Here is a 20161-nt window from a genome sequence, read left to right on the forward strand (position 1 = left end):
GTGTTAAGAATTCAATCCACTTAACACGTAATCTTCTCTATCTCTCTTTGCCTCCCAACTCCAAACTAGTTTCCTTTGACGCAAAAAAATTATTTGCTTCGGTGCCTAATCAAAAACCTTTGTTACTCACCAAGGATTTATTGAGAGGCTCCAACACGAACTTTGGGTTTACTAAAGGACTCCATCCACTCATGGAACTGTATGCAAACCAGAATTTTATGTTATTCAAAAATGTGCTCTCTCATCAAACGGACGGATTAGCAATGGGATCTCCTTTGTCCGCACTATTAGCGAATATTTATGGAATATTTAGAATCACAATCATCAAACTCAGGCCATCATTTCCTGCTCCTATATTTAAGGAACTGGCTTCGGAAATTGCGCCTTATCTAGACGTAAATCATATTTAAGAAATCGCTTGTAGAACACAAGTTTCCCAGTTATTGGAAAACAGCTAGTGTGACACCTTGTATATTTAAAAACGGAGACAAGGATGGGCTGAGTAATTAGAGACCTGTTTCCCTTACATCCTTTTCATGTAAGGTCACGAAATATCTCGTGAGTGAGATACCTCGACAGTCAAACGTGATTGATGAATAATCAGCACGGTTCCCAAAAGGGTGAATCCAGCGACAGAAAACTTACGCTTTCAATTCATGACATCCTTAGTTCGGGAGAGAGCAATGTTGTAGCGCACGCGGTTCTTAAAAATTTCAAAAAGGCTTTTGACGAAGTACCTCATGATTAACTACTCGCAAAGCTAGAAGCCTATGACATAGATAAAAATATCGGATCAGAATAAAGACTTTTTGAACGGTCGAGTACAAAGAGTAGTCTTCATTTGCCGACGGTTCTCCGGTTTACACATATTTCCGTCATCCTAAGGATAAAGCAGCTTTAGCAGATGCCTTTAATGCTATGCAACGCAGATACGACACATGGAAATTAGAATCAAACTTAAATGCGTAATGATGAATTTTTGTTAAAAGAGCGAGCAATTCCCTCCGGAATTCCTACCGCATCGGTAAAAACGAAATGGGAAATGTGGACTTCATTAAACAAGTACTTAGTTGAAACAATTTCAGAGAGCAAAAATCATTCGCCTTGACTGGGTTTGGAACCCGGATACCTCAATGTACGGTCGAGTACTTTAGCCATTTAAGCTATTGAGGCGTCCTCTTAAACTCTGAAATTGTTGCATTGAAATGCATATTAGCGGATGACTCCGTTAAATGTTACTGTTGCGGCATCTCCCTGTTTCTTTGGGATTTGTCTGAAATACTCGGATACTACCCTCACTCATTAACTCTCCTGTGGGATACATTTAAGGAGCATACGTGGCCAAACTAACAAAAAATTGATATTTATTAGATTAGTAATGGGGAAATACGATGAAAAGGTTAAAGAGCAATGTTATCTTGCGCTGGCTATGATTTATTTAGAATATACTGCTAAAAACTGGAGTTCTCATTAAGTTGGATCAATTGCCGAATTGGATAACGCGCAGCATAGAGGAGCTAGATTTGTAGAACGCTGTTATGATAAACTGAGAGAAATAATGATAATCATTGGAGGATTGAGGTTATGAATCACTCACGGAGCGAAGATGGAAATATTGGAAAGATGTCTCTTTAGTAATGACGTTGAAAATATATTATTAGCCGCATCGCAAAACGATGGGTGAGCTCTGGTCAATAAAATGAGAGAGATTTAATGTAGAACATATAGATTAAGGTCCATCTTTCCACAAACGATAAGGGATCAGAATGTTCTCCAACCGCGCTAGGAGGAAAGGGCGTTTTCGTTCAAGGGTAATCTGGAGATTAAATCACCCCCTGTCTCACCCTGGCGTTGACTTGCAGGGTACTATTAAATAAAAAATTAACAAAATAATAATAAAGATATTTGTATCGCGAAAAACTTTCTGATTAATTATCTATTTTTATCTCCACGAGTGAAAACCTTAGCAATTTCTTAGTCACCTTGTTTTTACGGATATTCACTACAGGTTATAAAATTTCCTTCAATTAAATTATATAGAGCTCTTTTACAAATGCGTACAAGTTTGTCGGCATCTTCAATTTTTTTAAATAATTTACGAACGAGTGCATAATTAGACCCTCTGAGAGATAAATTTTAGAGGAAATGTAGTTTTCAATTTCATCAGTCCAGGAAAGAACAAGGACATTTGAAGTTCGTTAGGTCAAAATCTTAACCTTCCTTTCTTTTTTTGAGTCAAAATTATTTATAATTATTACTGATGTCTTTGGTGGATCACTTTTTCTGGACAAAACGTCTCAAGAAAGTTCGATAAGTGGATGAAATTCAATTCCAAAAGTGTAAAGTCAAAGAAAGGAGGTGGAGATGGTAATTGAGGCATCAAAGTAGATCTGACGCCTGAGGGCATAAGGTTGAGGACTCGAATAATGAATGGAACCGCCTCAGTCACCTTCTAACCCTTCCTACGCAGCCTCACGGTGCGCTTCCCTTTTCTTTCCTTTCGCCCCTTTTAATCGTTCGTTTCCTTCTCTTCGCAATCTATAGCCCACAGCTTCTCTTTCACTCACCTTAACATCCCTTAAGGTCCTGCCCCATCTTATTCTTAACTTATTAAATGAGAACATTTTATCAAAGCCCCTTTTTTCTTAATTCAAAAGATAGAATTGGATTTGACGCGGAAAAGGCTGCCTGATTCTACCTTGGCACACCCTTCGCGTTCTTGGTTGTGCACACAGAGACCAACCAAAACTTTTCTATGAAAAAGTTTAGTATTCCGAATAAATTTCTGATAATTAATAAATACATTTTTAGTCATGCATTAATGCAGAGATTGTCACTTTTTTCTTCTCATCTCGGCCATTTATAGATAACCAAGTTATTTCACCCTGCGGATGATTTTTCCGCTTAATTCAATCAGGCTTCTTCTTAAAAATACGTCATACTCAACGTTATTCTGAAATTCTACCCCCATTCTGCCCCCGCATATCTTCTTTCACTTATCTGCTACAGCTCGTCCCTTCGAGTCTATACCACTCTTTAAAATTCCGAAACATTTTCTTCCTCCTTCCATTTTTCATTTTGAACATGGCCTCCACACTCGACATTATCGGGAAATATTTTTGGGATTTAGAGATATCACATAGAGCAGAACATACATTTATTGACATAAAGTTAATATTTGTGCAAGAGAGAATTAATTGTGAGTGTCTACGGGAAATAGATAGCCACTGGTTAAAATTGTCACTACGCTTTCTATTTGTATCAAATTCAAATGAAAAACCGTCTCAATTATTTAACATTCTACTTTCCTACACGTATTTTCCGGCTAAACAAGTATTCTCACAGCAACTTGTGCCCAGCGCTTTACCCAGGGAGTTAACTTCTGCTTGGGCAACATGTGGTGTGGGGCGAAAAATCATATTTCAGGAAGTTCACTCGTGTGTGACATTGAGCATTCAGTCTGATTTCAGCCAGACTCATTCCTACCTCCAGTTCATTCCCATGCCTCTTTAATCATTTCCTCCACATATACGTTGAACAGCACCAGTGATAATAGACAACCCTGCCTTACACCTCTTCCTAACACTGCCCCTCCGGACACTCCGCTCCCCACCCGCAAACTAGCAGTCTGAGACATGTATTTACAGGTTGTGGATTAGCCTCGTGTCCCTCCAATGTGCTCCTATTTTAACCAGTATACTCGAGAGTGTTTCCTAATTCGCTCTATCAAACGCCTTTCCGAAAGCTAAGTAACAGGCAAATAAGTGCTCATTACATTCTACATTCCTCTCGCTAGTGATCTGTTCACTCAAAAGGCATCGCGCGTGCCTCTCCCCTTCCTCCACCCAAACTGATTATCTCCTAAGTAAACATTTGCCCAGCTCTCCATCCTTTTATTGATGGCCATGAGGAACAATTTATCAGCAAGGTAAAACAATATTGTTTTGTAATTCTCTCATGATGTAGCCAGCAATCTACATCTACGTCATATTCTCCTTCTAAGTCCATGTCTGTTGCCCAATGTTCTTTACCATAGAGTTCTTCTGCATACTCTTTCCATCCCTCTTGATTTTTTTCTGTTTCAACTCAAATCTCACGTGACTTATCTATAACTGCTAACAAGGATCTTCCCTTTCTACTTCCCCATAGAGGGGAAGTAGAAATCATAACCATCTTGCGTAGCGCACCAATTTCATCCTTCTTCAGCAATCTTTCCATATCCTTGCACTGCCTCTCTTCCACCACGCTTCTTTCGCTTTTTTTGTTCTCCTTTGCTTTTTTTGTTGTCCTCAAATTATTTTTTAACACTTTGAACTTCCTCCGGCTTAACTCTATGCTTGCATTTTTCCATTTCCTTTTCTGATATACCTTTCTAATCATTTCTTCCGTGATCCATGGTTTCTTCGTCCTTTTCCCAAACGGTTCCTATAGTTTCTTTTGCGGCATCCAATATCCCTTTTTTAATGTATGTTCCCATATATATCTTTATAATACTCACCTATTTTCCATCTTTCATGGTTTTCTCTACAGCCTGCTGATACTCATTCCTTGTCATTCCAGTTAATGCTCTAAATTCCATTTCTTAACCCACCGGCACTACCTTATCTTTTTCAACCGGACGCTACATTTCTCTAGCACTAAATTGCTTGTAATCCGAGTCCGCACTCCCCCTCCCCGCCCCGGGAAGCTGTGTAAATTGATCACGCTATTCCTAAATCTGTGCCTAGCCATAATATAATTTAACTAATATTTTACTGAGTCACGAGACATTTTTCATAGATGCCTACGCCTTTTGTGGTGCTTAAACCAAGTGTTGGTGATAACTAATACCTGTCTCCTGCAGAATTCAATTGCTTTCTCCCCGCGGTCATTCCTCGTGCCTCAACCGTAGTCCCCCACCTCACTACCATCTCTTCCTTCGCATACCTACTGTCGAATTCCAATCCCCCATTACTATCAAATGTTTCCCTGCAGAAACAAGAGCGATTGTGTCCGCCAACTGTTCGTATACCCCATCGACTTCTCCTCCTTATGATTGCCTGGAGGCATGTATACCTGAACAATGACCATACTTTTGAAAATTTTGTTTTCGTACCCTGAAAACCACCGCTAGTGTGTGTAACAGGTGGTGACCACACAACAAAAAATTTTTAACCGAAAATGAAAGAACCAGTGTCAGGCAATGTTATTATGAATACTTATCGTTCGTGGAAAAATCACATCTTAAAGCTATCTGCTCTTCCAATTTTACTAACATAATCTCTCCTACCGTAGTACGATGGAGGAAATTATACATTTTCAGCATCACCGCTAAGGAGACTTAAATCAGTAATTTAACCTTTGCTCCGTGAGTGATTCCCAGCCTATCTGCTCTAATATTTTGGATACGCTACTAAGTTTATCATATCAACGTTTCAGTAATGTTGCTCCTCTAAGCTGCACGCGATCCAGTTCGCCAATTAATCCAACTTCGTGTGGATCGAGGATCCCATGTACTTGTAGCATATTCTAAATGAGGGCTAATCAGCGAAAGAGAACATTTCTCTTTGACCTATTCATAACATTTACCATGTACGAGTCTAATGAATACTAACTTTTTGTTAGCTTGTCCATATATTACCCGTATGTTTCGCCCAGGACAGATCGTGAGTGAGGGTAACGTCCAGGCATTTAATTGAGTCTACACATTCCATTTCGGTGTTCTCGATACAATGGACATTCGAGAGGGAATTGCTCTTATTCTAAAAATTGATGACTACGAACTTTTTTAAGTTTTATTATAATTGCCACGTGTCGCACAAGTGCTGTGCAACAATAAGGTAATCTGAAAAAGCTGCTGTGTCCTCAGGATCACGGATATCACGGTAAACCACTGCATCGTCGGCAAATTAACGTATCTTACCAGTGACTACGGAGTCAATGTCGTTAACGTAAAAAAGGAACAAAAGAGGCCCGATAACACTTCCTTGGGGAACACCTGAAATATTCATCGGTTCTGTTTTCACCTCAGCTAGTAATATTCTACCCTATGCTTATTCTATGTTGAATACATTTCTTGTACTTTTTAATTTAATGTTATGGCAACCCCTCGTTGTCTCTCGCCCCCTCCTGTATATTACTTTATCACTATCACTCCAGTAATCCCCGCTATCCTTCCATCTCACCCCTGCTTAGTACAACTTATAGCCGATTGAGCCGAGTCACAGTCGCCAGGACTCATGTTCTCTACACTGTCCATCATAAAAATCATGAAAATAATAATTGAGGTTGTTTCCCGATGCCTTCCTCATAGTGTTTTTAACGACACAATCGCTCAATGACCGTCCCACTCGGGTCAGACGCCTTTATAGCCGCCTCACTGAGGAACAGACGCTGCCTGGACTAAGTTTCATCTGTCGCCTAACCTTCGACCTTGGCTTGGGTTATTCTACCAGTATCAATTATCATTGCTGCCGTTAGCATAGCTCTAGGGGTCACCGGAACTTGCATGTCCTTCCACCACGTTAAGTCTCTTCCTCTTCTACTCAATACCCTGCAAACCGCCGCAGGGCGTGTGGCTGGGGGTATTAGGGTACCACCCGTAATTAAGAAAAAAATCGCATGCAAAAGCCTAAAATGTATACAAACCACAAACAAAACATGGAATGTACTCATGGAAAAACCCTAACATCCACACACATGTAAACACTTTAACTACATACGCATGCACCAACAAATATACCTCATATCTTTGCAATACTTAATTTTGTTCAAACTTGTAAATTAAATGTTTTTAATGTTTTAAAAATGACGGCAGTTCCTTACTATTATGATTCCTGATTGGTCGGGGAAATAATGAGTATTTGTATCTATCTGTACTGGAAATTATCTCCCTTATTTTATCTTTTGTTCTGATCTACCTAAGTAGTGTGGAGTCATTATAATTCCTATAGTATCATCGTTAAACTCGTTTGTTCTGAGCCTTTCTAAAAGTTGTTGTCCATTGGATGATAACAAGTATTACAAAACTGAATTAAAAGTTACATTTTTTCAGATCCAATCGAAAAAATTAGTTTTCACCTTCGGAATATTTTTTTATCGTTTACGGATACAGACTCACATAACAGTCTACTTTAAAAAGTATATGGAGGAAAGCCAAATTGTTTTACATTATCGCACAATTGAATTAAGGTGCATACCTTCCAATTCCTCTTGGGTCTAGCCACATCGTTGAAAGTCGTATCAATTTGCTTCAAATCAGTTTGATACTGTCTTACATCGTGTTTGGATGATGAGAACTGGTCTGGCTGACGAAATATTCCGCTCAATTCGACATTTTATCAAAGATAAAGGTGCTATTCAGGAATGATATCTTTTATAGTTTACGTCCAACATAATACTCATATGGTACATACTTTGCTTGTTACAAATTAGTTTTATTACTCGTGGCTGCTTCAATTGACTTCACTGCCACTTCTAACTAATATTCTCTTCTATATCAACCCTTATCTATACTTCCCATTTATTTTCTTAATGAAGTTCACTCCTTAAACTTCAGGCAATACAATTCTCAGATCAATTGGACACATTCCGCACAATTATGTGTGAATGACGACTCTGTCAGAGCGGGAGTGACCTCAAAATAGGGATGACCGAGAACTGCCACGTAACTGACCCAAACGGCCCTGCATATTCACAGAATATACTAATATTTTCACGGCTTCATCAATTTTTTTTTCTTTTTCCCGGTTTTCACGGGTTCAAGAATTGCTGTAGTACGCGCAGCGCCTACACAGGATATCTCATATTGCCTTTATACGTACAGGGTTCGTCCGGAAAATAAGTGTACTAACTACTGATTTTTTCCCGCCGCTCCAGGCGCGCCCAGCACCGCTCTGACGGGCTGCGATTGGAGGGGGGTATGTTGGCAAGCGACGCTGAAAAAGGCAGTCGGCTCTGAACTGTGGTGTAGTGAGGAGCTCTGTTAACGCGAACCTCCACGCTCGACCCAAGTCACGGAACGCGATGCCGAAGTTTTTGGAGCAGCGTTATTCCATCAAATTTGCGGTAAAGCTTGGGAAATCGTCTACCGAAACTGTCGGTATGATTAACCAGGCTTACGGGGAGTCAGCCATGTCCAGAAACATGATCTTTCGGTGGCACAAGATGTTCGTGGAGGGCAGAGAAGAGGTCGACGACGAGTCTTCGAGAGGTTCCCGATGATGCCTTCGCGGGAGCGTTCCAGGAATGGGAACGCCGCTGGAACAAGTGTATCAACTCACAAGGGTCCTATTTTGAGGAATATTAGCTTAAGATATGTAAAAGTGTAATAAATTTGTTTTCCTGAGCTCAGTACACTTATTTTCCGGACGAACCCTGTATATACTGAAAACCATCATTAAATAGTGCGTATTTTTTCAAATTCATAGACAAATCCTGTACTTAAAGAAATACGATACTCAATTTATGGCTAATTCCGAGCAGCTACCGGAATCATAATGCTAATACTTTAACAGTCATGTAAAAATTAACCCCATTGGATCAATATTTGGCCAATCCATTTCTTAAATCACAAGCTGAGGCTGCTAGTTGTCGACGATAAAGATGTCATGTGACCACCAAGTCACTTTATATCTGACAGTGACCACTTTCTCTCATCTCTTCTACCACGCAGACTTCTATAAAGTTATTTATCATACCAGCGAGGTCATTGGTTTGAAGTATAGGATGATTATTACGGTCCTATGAAACCAGATTCAATAATTAAAATCAATTCGAATATTTTCATCACAGCAATCCAAAAACTTAATATTATTATAACTAAGCCATTGAATAAGAATGGAAAAAGTAAATGACAGGAAATAAAACAAACAAGGAAGTACTAGCCATGGCAGGTGAACAGAGACGTCTGGGTGAGAACTTAAAAGGTAGCAAGAAAAGGGGACGCAGTGAAGTGTAATTAGCGAGGGAATTTCGAAGACAGTGATAGAGAGAGGAGATTTTCTAGGCAGATATGGAAGGGAGAGGAAAAGAATAAGCATACTGGACAAAATGAAGGGAACCAGGATGCATGAGGAACTGAGGAAGAGTTAGCGGTAAATCAGGGTGTCACATTGTGTCGTGTTAGATGATGTTTTACAGTTTAGTAGTGGATAGTCAGTGTGCCCAGTAAAAACTTACTTTAACCGGTAGACTAACATTAAAAAATTAACAAAGATCCACTAGTGTAATCTATATGAAATTTATTATTTTAATGAAATTTAAATTTGGGCAAAGGTAATTTATTTATGAATATTAATTATTATATGAATCCGCAATAGGTAACATTGTTGAATTTCCTGTTTATTTTCTCTAATTTGACAACATTAGATACAATGGGGAGATTCCACGCCAACCTCGTCCATGCATGAATTAACTACTACACAGAGAATCGGATGGCTGTTTCTCAATTGAAATCTTACGCTTCGATAATCCCCTAGATAATCAAAGCCACATCCCTAGAAGCTACTTTTAAGATTAAAAACTGTGTCAGGCACATATTATTCATTTATTTAAAGAATTAAGTAATGCGTTATTAAGGCTTTATAGTTCCTTCTTCCTTCCAGCCCCTACATTCACCCTCACATTACGGCATTTCTCCAGAAAGCATCACCAGCATTACAAAATATGATATGAATCAGTCAATTCCCAACGTCCCAAACAATAAAAACCTCATTTACACCTCCTCGATCAGATAGATTACTTCAAACTTCTCCCGTTCGATCGGGTTGAGGAAAGAACAAACTACAGAAGGTGTATTTCAAAGTGGGATGAATCACTATAGGAGGTTGGTTTTTATAGGAATCATTGAATTTGACGCGAACTTCACACTTACAGAATGACCTTCTCCAGCATCTAAGCATGAAATTCAAAAAAAGCGTAGTATCGACCTTTAATCCATACTCAGGTTATTTTGAGACCACAAATACAGAATATTACGTGTTATATATCCAATCTTCTTCCCATTTCTTTGGATTCCTTATACCTTACCAATGTTATCACCACGAAATAATTTGTAGAACGTTTTCAGGTCTGGTGGAAAAGGTCTAGAGATGTTTTTTCCAACTTCCATTTCCATTTACATATTATGACATCCAAAATGTTTTTATATTCCAGTTAATGATTACAAAAGCAATAATTAATATGTATTCTCTGAGTTTGTTCGCATATGGACCATTTGGTCAGCTGGCCAAAAAACGACCATACGTGCATTATAACAATTACCACCCATATCTCGACAAACGCTCCATTCCTTATTCCCTTTCCATAAGAGGACACAGAACCTGTTATGAATCCGACTCCCTTGATAAATTCCTCTGAAATCTACACCATTTCCTCCTCGAACGAGGTTATCCTGAATCCCGCCTAAACAACAGAATCCGAAGACATGCTTACACTCCTAGACCTTGCTCCACCACGGAAACCCACCCTCTTTCAATTCGTTCCACGTACTTCCGTAGTCTAGTGCCTCTGAGATAAATCATTAAAGACCTCTACCCTATCCTCAAAGACCATTATTCCACCAGCAACCTCAGAGGTATCTCGATCCCTACTTGAGGTGCTTTGTGGAGGGCACTTTGAGTGAGTACGCCGTCCGTCGGATGGGACGTTAAACTGCGGACCCCTTGGCGCCTTTCGTAAAGAGCAGGCTAATGCCGACGCCGGGTTTCTCTCCACCCTTCATCCTTTCCTGTCCATCCCCTATGGCGCAAATGACCTCAGCTGTCGGTCGCCTCCCCTAAAAACTACTACTCCACCAGCAACCTTTTTCCCAAATGCCCCTGCGTTACTTCCATCGCCCCGCCAAGTTATCATATCTCCTACCACCAGTGTTTGTTCTGATATTGAGGGGTGTGGTGCACTGCCCAATATAATAGGCACGGCAAAGCTGGCACTTCGGAAGGTACACTATACTGCTAGATGTGCAAGTAGATGTGCAAGTAGATGTGCAATTTTCATCCCCGTTCCATCCCCATCACCTTCTACATTTTCCCCACCCTTCTAACGCTGCCCCTCCAAACCCGTCCCTTCGGAAATCTCTCCCCACCTTCCCCTTCCATCCATCGCTCCAGCCCTCGTATTCCCTTCAGTTCTGTCCCTCTCTTCCTTGATAAAGGTGGTCACGACCACCGAAAATTCGAAAAATAGTGAGTCTCTTTTTTGTGTGTTTCTGTGTTTTTGTCTGTGTCCACTAGTGCTAAGTGTTATACATTATTATTCACGTCCGTGAGACTTTCAAAAAGTGTTATATACGAGGGTCATCCGGAAAGTAGTACCCGTTCGTGCCGCATGAAGTGCTGACGACGCGAGTAGCCGCTGGACGAGGTCAGATAGCTTCAGTGGCTTGTCTGCCTTCTCTGAGCCAAGTTGCGTGACGCTAGCATTGCCTGTGTTGTTTCTGTGATTGTTTACAATGTTTAAAAAAATTGAGAACGCCGCCAGTTGTGAAGTGAGGGCAGTGATTAAATTCCTCAATGCAAGAAACGTTCGCCCATGTGATATTCATCGCCAATTAAAGGAGGTGTATGGAGACAATGTAATGGACGAGTCGTCTGTTCGGCGGTGGTGTCGCAACTTCAACATGGGGAGGGGGAACACACACGACGATGAGCGTTCGGGGAGACCGTCTGTCATTACAGACCAACTGGTGAGCTCAGTTGACGAATTCGTGAGGAACGATCGGCGCGTCACAATTGATGACATCTGTGAGCATTTTCCCAATGTTTCTCGAACAATTGTTCATGAAATTGTTAAACACCATCTGCATTATGCAAAAATTTGTGCAAGATGGGTCCCTCGCGTATCTCAATGAGCTGGCGGCGAAGGACTATGCAGCAGGAATACAGAAACTTGTCACACGTTATGACAAATGCCTTAATTTGCTTGGAGATTATGTTGAGAAGTAGTTTAAAGTATCCTCTTTCAAATAAAATTTTTTATGTTTGTTAATATTTACTTTTGTGTCTTTATTTCACGAACGGGTACTACTTTCCGGATGACCCTCGTGTGTGTGTGTGTGTATATATATATATATATATATATATATTTATTTATATTTATATATACACACACATACATATATTTATAACAACACAAAAATGTAATATTGATAGAAATGAGCTCTTACGGCTAGTAATATATAATAAATGTGAAACTCCAATAGCCGTAAATAGTTTACCTTTCTAAACAAAGTAAAAATGAAATTAGTTGGCTAGCGCCACAAGTCAAGAAGGGGAAAAAGGTAAAAAAGGATAATGAAGTAGGTAAAAGGTAAAAAAGGAGAGGATAAGAAAGGTGAATACGAATACGCGTATTTCGGCCACAAAGTAGCCCTCTTCAGCGTACTGAAGGGTAATCGTCACTACAAACAAGTCGAAGTGTGTCTCAAAGTGGCAAATTATTACTTAGGGAATGATCAGTTTTGGTTTAGGAAGGGGAGAGGTACGCGTGATGCCATTGTAGTAATGAGATTATAAATCGAGAGGAATATAGAATACAGTCAGGAGGTATTTGCCTGTTTCGTAGATTTCGAAAAAGCGTTTGATAGAGGGAATTGGGAAAAACTAATGATTATATTGAAGGAAATAGGAACAGATTGGAGGAACAGGAGGCTAATCCGCAACCTGTACATGTCTCAGACTGCTCAGGTGCGAGTCAGGAACGGAGAGTCCGGATGGGCAGTGTTAGGAAGAGGTGTAAGACAGGGTTACCCATTATCAACGTTGCTGTTCAACCTGTATGCAAAGGAAATGATTAAAGAGCCATGGGAACAGCTGGAGGTAGGAATGAAAGTGGGCGGAGAATTCGTATAATCAGTTTGGTTCGCTGATGACCAAGCTTTAGTTTGTCAGTCAGCCAAGGAGTTGCAAGCATTGCTGGGTGCATTGGAAATTCAGTGCGACAGGTATGGGATGAGAATCAATAATTATAAAACAAAGGTTATGCGATTTTCTAGAAAGAAAAAGGCTAAGCTAAACATTAAAATAGGAGGGCAAAAACTGGAGCAGGTAGAACAGTTTAGGTATCTCGGAAGTGTTTTGGACCAACACGGTGAAAGTAGTAGGGACGTAAGGAAAAGAATTGCGTTAGGCAAAGAGGCTTTCACAAGGAGGAGGGAGTTGATGACGGGGACGTTGAGTAAGGATGTTAAGAAAAGACTCGTAAAACTTTGATATGTAGCGTACCTATGTACGGTGCGGAAACGTGGTCATTGAAGCAGGAGGATAGACGTAGACTGGAGGCTTTTGAAATGTGGGTATGAAGAAGAATGGAGAAGGTGAAATGGACCGAGAAGAAAACTAATGAGGAAATACTTGGTATGCTGGGCGAAGAGAGGGGTTTGTTGGGATAAATCCTATGGAGGCAGGAAAAGTGGATGAAGGGGGTATTGACCGGCAGTGGGATGTTGAAGACTGAAATATAGGGGAGAATGTTAGGCAAACAAGGAAAGGGAAGGAACAGGATAGGGATGTTGGACGGGAGGAAGGGAGGAAGAAGGCACGCAGAGATGAAGAGGGACCTGATGTAGATGTTTTGCTAGGAGTCACAAAATATTAATTTAGGAGCTGTGCCCATCCAAAAACCTACCTTAACCGGTAGATTACCTAATAATAATTTATATATATATATATATATATATATATATATATATATATATATACACGTATATAATACACATACATACAAATACATACAGTCTGACCAGAAAAAGGCCTCGGAGAAAGCTGAAAATTTAAACTCTAAAATGTGAGTGTCCTTTTACGTTTTCTCTATTTTTGCATTCTATTGTGCCGCTTAAATGAATAATTTTGCTGCTAATTTGGTATTATAAATGTTTTAATGTCTATCTAAAAGACATGGTCTATTCTCTCTCAAGTAAATGAAAATCAATTACTTCGAAGGGAGGGGAAAATTAAGGCTCGAAAATGAGTCATGTAGTTTAATATCGTATTTTTAGGAAATTCAAAGTAATAAATAAACTATGTGTCCTACAAACCAAATTTAATTGCTCATTAGCTCTTTGTGTAGTTGTACTGTATGGATGGAAAATTTACCATGGAATTCGCTTGCATAATTTATTAATGAATGTAACTCCACTAAAACTATTGAATGAAGATGTGTGCTTTTCATTTAAGAATTAGTAACAAAAATACAAAGAATATATTTAATTTTTAAGGGAGGATTAAGTGTTTACCACTCATACTGGATGGTGCTAAAGAGTCTGGATCTCTGCCTCAGTTTAAACGTTCTCGGAATTAAAATCCACCTTAATCGTCACCGGTAGTTTCACATTCTAAAATGCGATATTAGCTCCTCTTTTTCAAGAGTCCTTTTTTCTCTCCACCTCATTAAGAAAAGTTGAAATCTTTTTAGCAACAGGTAATAATTCAAAAAAAATTTCACAATTTAACGAGTCATTACTCATGTCGCTATGAAAGGCTTCGATTCGATTACGTACTTTAAACTTCATGTTAAGGCAATGTATTGGAAAAATGTAATGGCTTTCCTGGCAGGGGAATAAAAAATTGAACTCTGATTCTATTTTAATGGTTGCTAGAGGGGTCTCCTTTGAAAAACATAACGAAGCAATCAACTGCTACTCAGTAAGTTTTGATTTTGTAGGAGCACAATAGTCGCGAGAGTACACACAGAAAGTATTTTTTCCCGCCCGACAATTTAGATCTTTTATTTCATTCTTCCAAACCTGAAAAGAGGAGACGAATCATTCGAGAAGCTGACTGAGAACGATAAAAAATATGCAGGGTATGAGCGGGAAGCAAGAAATGCCTTGACAGCGGCACATAAGTACTGAAAAATAAGAGGGATGCGACGAGTCAATCAACCGACAGATTTCCACTATCTTCTCCATGCAACTCAGCCTCAAGTCAACACCTACGTGGGGCCCCTCACGCAATTGCAACTATGTGCTTACGGGGGACCATCACCAACAGTATCAAAAGTGTGTTATTTCAATACTATGTTTTAAGCACCCAGCAACCCACCGCTAGGGTGTGTGGCAGGGGGTGATAACACACCAGAATAATTTTTGACCCGAATATTTGCTAGGTCTATTGCTATATTTGCAAGGCTGGTTACCAATTTAAATTTTAAATAATTAAAATGAAGGGTAAAATTTTTATCCTTCAATTTAAAAATAAACCTTTATCAGCCATGTAAAATAAAAATTCAGGTGCGTGTGGTAGAAGCATTCCATGATAATAAAGATAAAAACGTTGCAGTTTTCCACTAATTTAAGTTTTAAACAATAGTTTTGAAATACTATACCATTTTCATGTAATTTATCATTTCAGAGTTTAAAATGACGGAATGGATCGTAAATATTTACGACTAAAACTTAAATAAGTATAAATCTGCGATTTTTTATGATACTATAGTTAGGAAGCTATTAACGTACTACTAATAATGATTTTGTTTCGTCTAAGAAACGCCGAAGTGAATTTTTAACAAGGATTTTTTTCTTATTCTTATCAAATCCATTAGGAATTATTTCCGTTCGATGGATTTTAATTGCCGTAAGTTAATCCCCTCCATACCACAACACCCCTACCATGAACTATAACCTTGACGTGATGGTAGGGCTTGTGCGTTCCGACGACTCATAGAGCTGTGCTGGCGGGATCAATGCTTGTTGCTCCTAGTGGGGTCACCCATGCCAGATGGGTCGGACGTTAGGAGCTAGGCGAAAGTTAGTCCACAAAGCGTCTGTTTCTCAGTGAGGCGGCTGCAAATGTGTCTGACCTCAATGGGGCGGCCATAGAGTGATGGTGTCACGTTAAAAACACTATTAAGGACGGCAACGGGAGATCACCTCAAATATTATTCCCAGGAATATAATGATAGACAATAAATAGAATATGAGTCCTGGCAACTACGGGACACGGCCCAACCGGTCGTGTATCGTACCCGGTAGGGCGAGAGGCTTCCGCGGTCGTCATCCCGCGAAACCCTACCAAGGGAAAACCGGAAGCAGCAGGACAGAAGACGCTGAAGAAGGAGACCTAATAAGTTATAATAGGAACTTCGACGTTATAACGGACATGAGGATAAGAAAATTAGAGAATGTAAAGTGAGAGTTAGGTAGAGGGAATATAGATATCTTAGGTCTATGCTAGGTGAGATGCAAGGATAGTGGGGATTACTGAAGTGATAGTTATAGAATAAAACACAGTGCAGGGGACGAAAGCCAACGAGAAGTTGCCATAATACTGAATAAAGAGATAGGAAGAAGTGTAGTCAACATAGAACAAGCAAAGGTTAGAATATTACTAGTATGGATAAAAAGCAGAACCGATGAACTTGGTCATTGTTCAGGTATACATGCCACCGAGCAACTATAAGGAGGAAGAGGTTGATAGGATATACGATCAGTTAAGAGGATATAATCGCGTGTGCTCTTTCAGGGAAACATTAGTTAGTGATGGGGGATTGGAATACGACGGTAGGTATGCGAAGGAAGAGATGGTGATGAGGTGGGGGACTACGGTTTAGATACGAGGGATGATCGCGGGGAGAAAGCAATTGAGTTACGTGGAAGACAAAGGTTAGTCTTCACCAACACTTGGTTCAGCCACCACAAAAGGCGCAGGTATACATGGAAAATGACATATTACTCAGATATGTACCAGGTAGATTATATTCTGGTTATACACACAAAAGATGTGATCAATTCGCACAGGTTCCCGGGAGCGGATGCGGACTCTGACAACAATTTAATTGTTATGAAATGTAGTGTCCGTTTCAAAAAGATAAGGCAGGGGCGGCGGGTTACGAAATTGAATGAAGAAACATAAATAATGGATTGACAAGGATGGAGTAACAGCAGGCTGTAGAGAAAATCATGGATGAAGGTAAAGAACTGAGTACTATAGAATAAAAATATGAATACATCAAAAAAGGGATATCTAAAGCCGCAAAAGACACTATTGGAAACGTTAACGGGAAAAGGTCAAGGAAACCATGGATCATGGATGAAATGATTACAAAGATGGATGATAGAAGAAAATTGAAGAATCTAAACACAGAATTTGGCAAAAGGAAGTACTAAGAGTTAAATAATAATTATAGGCGGGAAAAAATATAAGCAAAAAAAGCATGGTGGATACGTAGTGCAAGGAAATGGAAAGTTTGCAGAGGAAGGGTGAAATTGGAACGCTATACAGCAAGGTTAAAAGCTATCGGGAAGTAAGATTGGAAGATCTGTGCTAACAGCTAGAGATAAGTCGAGTAAGATAATACTTGACCCAGAAAAGAATAAAGAGGAATGGAAGTAATATATGGAAGAAATGTATGCTAAAGATCTTAGGCCAATTAGGTTAGACATAGAAAAGGAATATGACGTAGAGGAAGAGAGCTTAGGTCCAGGCATACTCGACGATGAGATAGAAAGGGCATTAAGGGAGATGAAACTAAATAAGGCCGTGGGGGTAGATAACATTCCCGTGGAACTTTTAAAATGCTTAGGAAAATGTGGGAGGAAGAGGCTATATGGGCTGATCCGTAGTATTTATGAGGAGGGAATCTGGCCGGAAGACTTAGTGAGATCAGTTTTAGTTCCTATTCCTAAAGCTAAAGGCTACATCATGTGAGGACTACAGGACAATAAGTTTGATAACCCACGCAGCTAAAGTTGTTCTAAGGATCATCAGCAAATGAAAAGAGAGAGGGGCAAATGATTACCAAATGGTATGATCAGTTTGGGTTTAGGAAGGGGACAGGTACGCGTAATGCCATTGCAGTAATAGGATCACTAATCGAGAGGTATATAGAATACAATCGTAGAGGACATATTTGCTTGTTTCGTTGATTTCGAAAAGGCGTTTGATAGAGCGAATAGGGAAAAACTCTTGAGTATATTGCTGAAAATAGGAGTACATTGAAGGGACAGGAGGCTAATCCGCAACCTGTAAATACATGCATTAGACTGCTAGTTTGCGGGTGGGGAGCGGAAAGTCCGGATGAGCAGGGTTAGGTAGAGGTGTAAGGCAGGATTGTTCATTATTACCGGTGCTGTGTAACGTGTATTTGGAGGAAATGATTACAGAGGTATGGGAAGGAACTGCAGGTAGGAATGAAATTCGGCGAGGAATTCGTAAAATCAGTAAGGTTGGCTTATGTCCAAGCTCTAATTTGTCAGTCAGCCAAGGGGTTGCAAGCATTGCTGTGTATTGGAAACTCAGTGCGAGAGATATGGGATGAGAATCAATATTAATAATACAAAGATTGTGCGATTTTTTTAAGCATAACATTCAAATATGAGGGCATAAATTAGAGCAGGTAAAACAGTTTACGTATCTCGGAAAGGTGTTGCATCAACACGGTCAAAGGAGGAGGGACGTAAGGAGAAGAATTGTGATAGGCAGATGCTTCCACAAAGAGGAGGGAGTTGAAGGGAGGTTTCGTAAGGATGTCAAAAAATACTCGCAAAAACTTGTATATGGAGCCTAGTTATTTACGGAAACGTGGTCGCTGATGCAGGAGGATAGAAGTAGATTGGAGGCTTTTGAAATGTGGCTGTGAAGGGGCATGGAGAAATTGTAATGGACCGAAAGGAAAACAAATGAGAAAGTGCAAGGAAGGGTGGAGGAAGAGAGTGGATTGTCGGGAAAAATCCTAAGGAGGCTGGAAAAAATGGATGAAGGGCGTATTGATCGGCAGTAGAACATTGAAGACTGCAATAGAAGGGAGAATATTAGGCCAACGAGGAAGGGACTGGAACGGGGTACGGATGTTGGACGGGATGAAGGGAGGAAGGAAGTACTCAGAGATGAAGAGGGATTTTATGTTCAGTTGGTTACAGGATTTCGTTTTGTTAGGGGTCACAAAATATTTATTCGTCAGATGTTTCCATACAAAACCTACTTAAACCGATAGATTACTTAATAATAATAATACCACAATAGCACCCATTCAATATTTCTCAGGTAGTTCCTTGGCAATGAGGAATTTGATGAATCTTTTTAATGATCTACACGGTAACCTACCCTCTATTAGAAGTCCTGTAGTGATCGAATCCCTTGGCGTCGTCCCTTCTCCATCGCTCGCTGCCTCCTCTTACTCCCTACCCCTCTCAAAATCCCCCAACCATCCTTCTCAATCGCCGTACCCTCCGGCCTGCTCGGGCTTGCTGACCTCGCGCTTAGAAATCACTCCTTGCAGCTGCTGCCACCGCCTGTCGGAATTAATGGCGGAACTTGAAGGAAAATAGTTGCTCGTTTCGCTGGGCCCACGAGTTGAGGGAGAAGCAAGGATTTTTTTTATTTTCCTTTACCATGAGTGGCAGCGGAATGGCACGTGGAACAACCGACTAAAACTTCTCTTACAAATTACGCGCAGAAAACTCGCGGATTCGCTACACTTTTTCCATATTTCGGTCTCGCGGAAATTGTGGTGTTAACAGCGAGGATCACCACCCAAAAAAAAGAGGATTTTCTTTTACGTGAGCTGCTACTGAAAAACCATCAAATTCACAACATTTTAGAATGAAACTAATATTTAAAGTGGAATTCTCAATTCGACACACGGATCCGGTAAAATTCAGGGTTTGTTTTTGAAATCTTTCTCTCGTTTGTGACTAAGGAAAAGAACGAGAATAAACTATAATCACGTTTTAATCAGGTAGGCAATAAACGAGAATATTAATTTTTCTATTAGTATAAACGTATAGTATTCTACCGAACTTCATCTAAGAAACCGTCACTACCAATACATGTACACTGGATTCTTACATTTTAACGAGAGCTATCACATTCAGCTACGTTAGTTTTCATCAGGTAACAAATTTTAACAAATAATAGGTGCTTTCAGGGGGAATAGAGGTTGGAGCGGAGTAATAAATGAATATGTTGAGCGACAGCAATGAGGGATGCCTGATTCCTAGTTTCTAGTCTAGTATTGATTCTTCAACACTCAGTCAAATGCAGTCAAAAACGGATGTTGTATACATTACGAGCATTTTTTTGATACATAAAGTTACAAAAATTGTACAACTTTTAAGTATTGAAAAAGCATATCCATTCTATTAAAATACCTGTAGCTTTTAAATATACGATCCCATAAAAAAATACTGGATTATATAAGGCTACACTTTTATCTAAGCTCACTATTTGATAATTAATTACGTATC

This window comes from Hetaerina americana, unplaced genomic scaffold (genome assembly GCF_022747635.1).
Source record: "Hetaerina americana unplaced genomic scaffold, ioHetAmer1.1.p SCAF_1, whole genome shotgun sequence".
Classification (NCBI taxonomy): domain Eukaryota; kingdom Metazoa; phylum Arthropoda; class Insecta; order Odonata; family Calopterygidae; genus Hetaerina; species Hetaerina americana.